The following is a 7,134-nucleotide window of genomic DNA, read 5'->3' as shown; positions in this document are numbered from 1 at the left end:
TAGGCTTTGCTCATGTGCAGAGGATGAAAGGACAAATGGGTTTAGGGCGGAAAGTGGCTCCGGGGCTTTGTCACGAGGACAAGGTTTTATAACCCCAGTATGTTTGGTCATGCATAGTCAGGGTGCTGGGGATGATTGCGAGGTCAGGGGGATTCATAGGTGACTAGCAGTGAATTAAATGGCTGTGATATCTAAAATGGTTGCTGCTTACGCGCTCGCGGAGGCCTTCGCTAAGCAAGATGGTGCCGGCAATGTTCATATTTGTCGTTTTGTATTGTTACAGTCGCCCCTTTAAACATATCCTAGCCAGCTTGTCAGTTCACGTCAATGTCCATAATGTCTTGTACCTCTCTGTCATACATTGCTTTCATGCTTTCGAATTGAGTGTCCAAAGTCTTAGGGCGCAAAGAGTTCAAACAAAGAGAGCACAAGGGTGGCATACAGTGTATCCCCAAACAGCAGCCACATATTACTAAGAACGGAACCAAGAGGACCATCAATAACTTCCAACCCCATTCCTTTAATGTGCCCCAAAACCAGGTTCCCAGTGTCCAAATCTCTGGTTCTTGGTGGATCTCGGATGCCAGCCTGTGGAGATGTTCAATTGCTTTGTAGACTGAAGGCGAGCTGTCAGGGACGAAAGTGCAGCAGCTGGCACCGATGATGCGGCATGCTCCTCCACGGTCGCCAGTACCAGGTCTAGAACAAGACGGTTCTGCAAAGCTACCAAGCGGACTGCCTGAAGCTCAGCTGTGTTGTTGGTGAGGATGCCAGCTGTGACGTTCAAGGCTGTTTCTACTTCTAGTGATAGGTGTCGGATGGCTCGGCTGTTTGCCATCGGGCCCCAGAGCGGGACGAGTCCTTTTGCTGCATCAAGGAACTGTGATGCGTCAGAGTCTGCTTGTTCTGTATCTTTGGATCGCCTTTCTCTGTGATGGATTGCAGATGCTGTGTAGGTTGGCGGCAGAACAAAGGCAATGTAGCAAGTGCCCCCCCAGCCTTTTGGGAGCCAGGTGTAGGCTTTGGTACTACAGATAAAGTACATGTTGGGAGATGCAACAAATGAAGGAGGGTCGGCAGTGTTCAGAGTCTTCATTATCTGGCAAGAGCTGTGACCTACGATCTTAGTCCCGTGGCCTTCGATGCAGACTAGGCCTGAGACGTTCACCACAGATAGGGCCACTGTCAGTGTTGCGGCAGTTCGTTTTTTCAGATAGGAAAAGGTGGGTCTGGCTGGGTTGTGGTACACCTGCATTTCAATTCTTTCTTTGGCAGGAATGTTCATAGGAAAGGTTGCATTCGAAGTCAGAGGGCAGAAGGGAGCAGAGGTTCTCCCCGTTTTATTCAACCAGAACTCATTGTAAAACTGTTTGATGGTCCCATCGGACGTGGCATTGTCTTTGTAGCTCTCTTGAAGGAGCATTAACCAGGCAAGGCAGGGTCCATGAACAGAGAAGGGTGAAGGGATGAAAGGAATGGAATGTTCAGTGGCATGAGGTAGCAACCTCCGAATTAGGAGGAACTGCAGCGATGTCAGAGATTACAAGGAACAATCTAGTAGCCTGACAGATAAACTGCACAACCGAGGCTATCCCAAACACCTTCTCACAAGAAGTTACAAAAGGGCTCGTAATCAAAATCGCGATTCCCTTTTAGAAGAGATTCCGAAGAATAACATCAATGAAGTTCCATTGACATGTGTTACTACGTATAACGCAGCATCCAATATAGTGAGCCGGAGTATTAAAAAACATTGGAGGATTCTTACATCCAACAATTGCAACTGGGCGAAACCTTTGTTCTCCTATAAGAGAGCTCGGAGTCTTAAGGACGCTCTGGTTCACACACGCCCACAAAAATTTCATGAAACCCCCAGAAGTGTTCTGAATGCCTGGGGTTTACCACCTGTGGTGGGCCACTACCCTTGTGGCAGTTGCAGTGTGTGTCTATGTACCTCAAGCTCAAAAACATTGGAGTTGGAACCCAGCAAAACTTGGGAACAAAGAAGCCACACAAATTGCAATACAAGCAATGTCGTGCATTTGATAACCTGTCCTTGCGGGTTAAGATATGTGGGGATGACTAAAAGGATGGTCAAACTCCACATATGTTAACATAGGAGTAGCATAAGATGTGGTAAGAACAATACTGAAATGACCACACACTTCTTAGAGCACAGACATTCCCCCAATGAGATCCATTGGACAGTGATCAAGCATTTACAACATGGTACTGAGAATAGACTCTTTGAACAGGAACAGAGGTGGGTGCACCGCCTGTCGTCTCATTTTAAGGGTCTGAATGATGACATACCATGGGGTAGTGTTCTGAGACACTGATCAATTTTAAGTGTTCTCTTGCGTAGCATGATCCACAGATGAAACCCAGAAGATGACCTCATACACAACTTTGGATTTAAGGATGAATTCTGTAAATATGACCTCTGTAACAATTGGGATACGCTATTTACTTGGTCCCCAATGTTTTATTTGGCTTGTTCTGCCCCCTTTTTAGAGTGACAACAGAAAGCAGTAGATACCCGAGATAAGTGTCTAATGGACATCTAGATATTTATCGGCTAAATGGTGGTTTTCTGTAACCATTTGTATAAATGTGCTAGCAGCAAAATATTGTCACCACCGAGGAGCTGTAATTTCCTACAGAACATAGGATTAGCAGGAACTGGCTTTTATCTTTCTTAAAATATCGATGTAACAACAAATGTTGTTCAATGATTGCTGACTAATAAAGCTTCGTGATTTCGATCACTAGAGAAGGGAAGTTGACGGTCTAGTGTCTCCTGACCGGTTACCGGAAGTGCACGCTTACCGGAAGTGTACTTTTTCTGATAGATCGGTTTTGTTATCGAGTGCACTGTGAAACTTTACAATTGGTGCCTGACTTTACCCTGAATAACATTTCTGTTCTGGGATTCAAAACTCTAAAATTAGCAAAGAGTTGCGGGCGATCCGTTTTGGAGCACCCGCCTACTATACGGTGATCCCTACCACGTGACACCTGGAAGGGTCACGTGCACGGGACTTCTGATAAAATACTGTGGCGGGTGTATTGTAAGCAAGATCCGGACTACAGTGGACCTAAATCTAGGTTCCGGGCGGCGAGTCGTTGTGTTTCAAGAAAGTGCTCGCTTCGCAGCCACACGAAAGGGGTTTGTTGCTATAGAATCTAGTAGCATCATTACGCTGATACTGGCTATCTGTTTTGCTTTTTTCAGAACGAGCATAACGTGAAGAAATTGCCACACTGATAGTCCATGTGGCACGCTTGCTTTGTGAGCTATGTAAGTGATTGTATGTTTGACTTAAGGCTTTCTCTATGATTTGCCTGGGATTACTGATCATTTAACTCTTTAACCAGGGTCTTGACCGGTTTTTAATGGGGTACTGCACTGGTTTTAATCGTGGGATACGACTCCTTGGGAGGTGTAGGGGCAAGTTGCTACCATGAATCCAGGAGATACGTACATAATTCCATTAGACCTTTAAAATATAATGAGGTCCATCTGTAGATAGTGACTGAAATGCAGTCAGTTACAGAATATGTACTATGTAAGAAGGAGACCCAGAAAGGGTCTTGGTAAACCTTAGATTCAAAATAGTTCATACACCTCAGGTCGATGAGACTGCCTAGCATGCACATGATATTCATGTGTGTTTTTTGTATTGATTTACAGATCGTCTCCGGGCAAATTCCAGGAGTACTGGCTGCGGGTAAAACCGTGAGTTAAATAAGGAAAGATTTGTATCCTTGTTTTCACACTGGTGTCCCCACGGAGTGGACACGCCTTAGCGAGCGTGGACCCCCGGAGGACTCTTTCTTTATCTTTTATTTCACTGGTCCTGAAGAAAGCTGAGCATAACACGCATTAGACAGCAGAAACATGTTGACCATCTACACCAGGACACTGGGGTTCTAATACAAACCACCATGTGGCCTCACTGTTTTTAATGTGAACAGCTGGTCCACTAATAAAGTTGTTTGGGTCCAGCTGTGATCTTTTAACAATCACCTGTATCACTGACCTGTGGGAAACCCATGATGAAGCATGTCACCACTAGGGTGAGTGAGGGTTCTTTTTAGAAAATAGTTTTTTCTTCTCCTTTTTTTCAGTCTGTTGACCGCTCATGTTAGTATATTTCTTTCTAAACTGTGATTTCCTTTAGGTAGGGATACTGTCACTTGCGAATTCACAGTATCAGGCACTCTTTTGTTGTTGTAATTTGATGATTAGGGGTTGAAGAGTGGCCTCCTCAACCCTTTCTCTCCCGTTGATTGCATATGAGGTAGCAACCCACAGATCCGACAGGTTGTGGCATTTGCGGCAAGATTGTGCTGGTGCAATAATTGTACAAAGGAATTGTTCCAGAATTCTTTGCACCGTTCTCGGAGGCACGGCGACAGTGACAGCAGGTAATGTTCTTTCTTGGTGGTGGGTTGCATGGTGGGTGACTTTGTCCTGTAAGCGGGAGCATTTTCTTCAAGGTACCAGATGGCAACAATCAGCAAGAGGCAGGTGAGAGGTGCTGCCACAAGAGTTATTGTCTTTGCACTGTGCAGTTTGCCAAGTTTGGAGTCGTCGCGGTGGTTCTTCGGTCGTCCGGGATCTTCCATCACCTTCAAGAGACTCGACGACTAGCAGAACCACATACTTTCATCTAGCGTATCTCCCGGTAGTCTTGTAGTGTTAGCTATCGATCTGAGACTTTTTGACTAAGTTAGTGGTCTGCTTGTCGGAGCACTCTCCTTCCGTCGACCTCAAATTGTACCCCTCCTTGGATGGTACCGTGGGGTCGGGAGACTCTGCCAATTCAAGTGTCTCTGTTTGTGCATAGCAACTCAGGGCTGGTCGGTCTTTGGTCAGGAGCTCTTCTTGGCTGTTCACTTCTCCGGGGGCCATCAGTGTTGGAGGTATCTTCTTGCAGTGGTGCGCATGCACCCAGTTCTTCTTTCCTTCCACTCGAAGGGCAGTTCGGGTGGTAATTAGGACTTGTCTGGGGCCCATCCACCTGGGTTCTAGACTCTTCGACCTCTGGAAGTTTCGAATCAGCACGAAGTCCCCAGGCTGGATATCATGTCCTGGGCCGCGGGATACGTCTGGAATGGCATGCAGCACCTGTTGGTGGATAAGAGTTAGTTCGCTCGTTAACTTGTACAGGTAATCAGACATTAGTATGTCCGGGACATCGTGGATGGAAGTTGGCTTTGGTGCCGCCCAAATGTTCATGGGTCTGCCAAAGACCACTTCATAGGGGGTCCGTCGGTGTTTTGTTGGGGTGGAGCGCATTCATAGCAATGCCAGTGGGAGAGCGTCTGGCCATTTCAACCCAGTTGTGGCGACTATTTTTGCTAGCTTCAGTTTTAGTGTAGCATTGTGTCTCTCTACCAGGCCCGCTGATTGGGGGTGGAAAACGGCGTGGAACTTTTGCTTCACCCCAACCCCTTTAATATGTTTTGTATAACTTCTGCTACGAAGTGGGGGCCATTGTCGCTCCATAAAATTCTACAAAGGCCATATCGAGGGAAGAATTCTGTTAGTAACACCTTCGCTGTGGCTAAGGCGGTGTTGTCGCTGGTGGGGTAAGCCTCCACCCATTTACTAAAAGAGAACACGATCACCAGTACGTATTTAAGACCGCAGCATCTTTCTAGCTGGATGTAGTCCATTTGGAGGACTTCAAAGGGATGGTCGGGGACTCCAAACCCTCCCCGTGGCACGACGGTCCCTTTCCCTGGGTTGTGTTGCAGGCATACTATGCATTGCTGTACTAGTCGTTTTGCGGATTCTGCTATCTTACTGTTATGCCATACTCTGGTGATCAGTTCGGTCATGAGGGCAGATCCTATGTGTGCGGGTAAATGTGCCATGATCAATATAGGGATCAGATAGGCATTTGGTAGCAGCCATTTGTCCCCGTCTTTTGTCCTCCAGCAGCCTTCTTCGTCTTTTGGTCCCACCCGAGCCCATTCAGTCAGTTCATCCTGTGTGCCTGTTGTTTGTATGTCCCTTATAGTCGTTCTAGCATCAGTTGTGACCTGGTCACGTACATCTGTGTCGTGGTTCTGTTCTGGGCTGTGGTTCGGGCAGTAATGTCAGCTAGTGCGTTTCCCTGGCCAATGAGATCGGTCACTTTCTTGTGAGCCTGGCACTTAATTACTGCCAACTGCTTGGGGAGGAGGACTGCTTCTGTTAATGCTGAGACTAGATCTCCATGTAGGATGGGTGTGCCGTGGGAGGTCAGGAACCCTCTTTCCCTCCAAAGGAGCCCAAAATGATGAACCACCCCAAAGGCATACTGGCTATCAGTGTATACGTTGACTGTGGTGCCAGACACTAAAATACAGGCTTGTGTAAGGGCAATGAGCTCTGCTGCTTGTGCGGATCGTTGAGCAATGCGGGCTGTCTCTAGGATGGTTCGGGCTGTGGTTATGGCATATGCTGCTGAGGTGGTGCCATCGGGAAGTTTTAGGCACGAGCCATCTACCCATAGTTCCCCATCTGGCTCTGGAAAGGCAGTGTCTCGGAGATCTACTCTACTCTTTGTCTGTTCGTCAGTGAGGGTCACGCAATCGTGCAGTGGAGTCACACCAGGGTCGTTTTCGGGTAGAGGTAACAATGTGGCTGGATTGAGAGTGGTACATCGCTTCAGGGTGATGTGTGGTGCTAACAGGGTCAATTCGTAACCTGTCAGTCGTGCGCTAGTCAGATGCTGGGTCTGGTTCAGTAGTGTGTCGACTGCATGGGGTACTAACATGGTTATTGGGTTGGAGGCACTATTCCTTCGCTCTGGCGTATGGATACTGCTGTAGCTGCCACAGCGCGCAAGCACGCTGGCAACGCTCTAGTTACTGGGTCGAGGGTGGCAGAGATGTATGCATAAGGGCGATGTTTGTGACCAATTGATTGCGCTAAGACAGACAATGCACATCCCTCCCTTTCATGTGTGTAGAGGAAGAATGGTTTGGAGTAGTCCGGGGTTCCTAGAACAGGTGCTGAACAAAGGGCATCTCGCAATTCTTTGAATGCTGACTGGCATTCGGGTGTCCAAGGGAAAGGTGAGGGGGTGTCTTTGGCTAAGAGGGAGAGAAGGGGTTTGACAATGAGGCTAAAGTTTG

The sequence above is a fragment of the Lissotriton helveticus genome, chromosome 5_1 (assembly GCF_964261635.1).
Source record: "Lissotriton helveticus chromosome 5_1, aLisHel1.1, whole genome shotgun sequence".
Taxonomy (NCBI): Eukaryota; Metazoa; Chordata; class Amphibia; order Caudata; family Salamandridae; genus Lissotriton; species Lissotriton helveticus.
The sequence above is the reverse complement of the archived record's forward strand: the minus strand, read 5'-3'. Positions refer to the sequence as shown.